A 2,727-nucleotide genomic window follows, 5' to 3' on the forward strand; every position below is an offset into this window, starting at 1 on the left:
GATGATTGTCTTTGTGATATCATCTAGGTTTGCTATTACCTGATATGTTATATGCTATCATGATACGTTATATGCGATAGTAGTAAAGTTCGGTTGTTAGGACCGCAGGGCAGTCAGACACCCCAGAAACGTCTGACAGCATGTGATGATATGTTTGTATGTTGGCCTGTTATGTTATGCGATAGGGGTAGCGGGAGGGGACCAGTCCCCGAGGATCGGTTGTTAGGACCGATGGGTAGTTAGCACCCCAGAATGGCTTGACATGGGTAGTCAGCACCCCAGAATGGCTTGACACGGGTAGGATGGCACCCCAGAATGGCCGTATGGGTAGGTCGGCACCCCAGAATGGCCGTACCGGGTAGTCAGGCACCCCAGAATGGCCTGGCAGTACGTATGTTATGTTCTTGTATGGTATGTGGTACGTTGGGGGAACTCACTAAGCTTTGTGCTTACGTTTACAGTTTTGTTTTCAGGTCCCTCTTCACCGAAGGGGAAGGAGCCGGCGCGGTAACAGCACATCATGCACACACTCTGGTTTCCGCATTTACGAGATTCATTGGGATTGTACTCTGATATTTTGATGGGATGTATGTTTTGACTTTTTAAAACATGGTTTGCGATGTGTTATGGTGTGATCAAACAATGTTTTTATCTATTAATGTTTTCTAAAGTAATATTTTAAAATGAAATTTTTGGACATGAAAATTGGGTCGTTACAAGTAAGGTGGGTTGCACCTGATCCTACATCGGCTTGGAAGGAGAACAAAACATCTCCTTATAAGGGGTGTGGATACCTTCATTGTCACAATGCGTTTCAAAGTCGTGAGGGCAGCAGATCCGATCAGAACTCTGCAGTTAAGCGTGCTTGGGCGAGAGTAGTACTAGGATGGGTGACCCCCTGGGAAGTCCTCGTGCCGAGTGGCCCAAAGCGGACAATATTGTGATACGTGCCAGAGGGGGATGTTACAAATGGTATCAGAGCCAGGGCACGGGTCGATGTGTTCGACGGGGACGTCGAACCTTATAATGGGGGGTGAAGGTGGGTTGCACCTGATCCTACATCGGCTTGGAAGGAGAACAAAACATCTCCGTATAAGGGGTGTGGATACCTTCCTTGTCACAACGCGTTTCAAAGCCGTGAGGGCAGCAGATCCCATCAGAACTCTGCAGTTAAGCGTGCTTGGGCGAGAGTAGTACTAGGATGGGTGACCCCCTGGGAAGTCCTCGTGTTGAGTGGCCCAAAGCGGACAATATTGTGATACGTGCCAGAGGGGGATGTTACAACTTCTCCTTCTCTAATACCTCTAATACTTCTCGTGAGTGTTTGCCACGCTCCTCCTGGCTTTTTGAGTAAATCATAATGTCATCTATGAACAATATCACAGATTTATCTAGGAATGGTTTACAAACCCTATTCATTAAATCCATGAAGGCTGCTGGAGCATTGGTTAGTCCAAATGACGTAACCAAAAACTCGTAGTGTCCATATCTTGTTCTGAACACAGTCTTCTCAATATCATGCACTCTTACCTTTAGCTGATGATTTCCTGACCTAAGATCGATTTTCGAGAAATAACTCGAACCATGCAACTGATCGAACAGGTCATCAATTCTTGTCAATGGATACTTGATCTTTATTTTTCCCTTATTCGGTTCTCTGTAATCTATGCACAATCTCATGCTCCCATCTTTCTTGTTCACGAATAACATCGGAGCTCCCCATGGTGATGAACTAGGTCTAATGAAATCGTTGTCCAATAACTCCTGAAGTTGTATCATAAGCTCCTTCATTTATGTGGATGCAAATCGATATGTGGCTTTTTCTATTAGTGTTGTTCCTGGTAACAAGTCTATTCTGAACGCCACTTGTCTATCAGGGGGCAATCTAGGAAGATTTTCAAGAAAGACTTCTGGATAGTCACACACCACTGGTATGCTGTGCATTTCTTTCTTTTCCTTTTTGGCATCGATCATAAACGCCAAGTATGATGTACATCCTTTAGACAAACATTTTTTTGGCTTTCATCGGGGAAATGATTCTAGAAATCACTCTGTGCTTATCTCCATACACCATAAACGAATCTTTTCTAGGCGGGTTTACCCTTACTATCTTTTTCTTGCACAATATTTCGACATCATTGGCGCTAAGCCAATCCATCCCCGGAATGATGTCGAAAACCTTTAACTCGATGGGTAATAGCTCCTTGTGGAATTCGTTTCCTTTTAAGTCAATGAAAATGTTCTTAATAAAATAGCTAATAGGTATGAATTTTTCACTAGCAACTTCTACAATTAGGGCATCATCTAGCTTTTCTATAGGTAATGCTAGTCTTTCACCAAATTTATGTGATATAAAGGAGTAATTCGCTCTAGAATCAAACAAAAAATTGGCGGACAATCCATTTACAAGAAAGGTACCTGAAGCGACATCCACGACATCCTTTGCAGCTTCCAATGTCATTAGGAAAAGCTCTGGCCTTTGGCTTTGGTGGGAGATTGGGCTTCGCTGCCTCTTTCTTCTTCGGGAAGTCCTTGAAAATGTGCCCTTCCTCATTGCACCCATAATACATTTTCTTAATGAAGGTGCATTCATTAGTATAATGCCTAGGCTTTCCATATTTGTAACAAGGGACTTCTCCGTCACATTTCCCAGAGTGCTTCTTCTTGCATTTCTCACACCACTTTGTTTCGGTTCCTACTCCAAATTTCCTCAAAATAGACTTCGAG

The 2,727-nt window shown here is 43.5% G+C and overlaps 1 pseudogene; it reads left to right on the forward strand.

Annotated features, from left to right (window-relative positions):
* The first annotated feature begins 1,120 nt into the window (after positions 1-1,120).
* On the forward strand, positions 1,121-1,238 carry LOC145027763 (5S ribosomal RNA; annotated as a pseudogene).
* The last annotated feature ends 1,489 nt before the right edge of the window (positions 1,239-2,727 follow it).

This window comes from Lactuca saligna, chromosome 1 (genome assembly GCF_052625555.1).
Source record: "Lactuca saligna cultivar CGN05327 chromosome 1, ASM5262555v1, whole genome shotgun sequence".
In the NCBI taxonomy this organism is placed as follows: domain Eukaryota; kingdom Viridiplantae; phylum Streptophyta; class Magnoliopsida; order Asterales; family Asteraceae; genus Lactuca; species Lactuca saligna.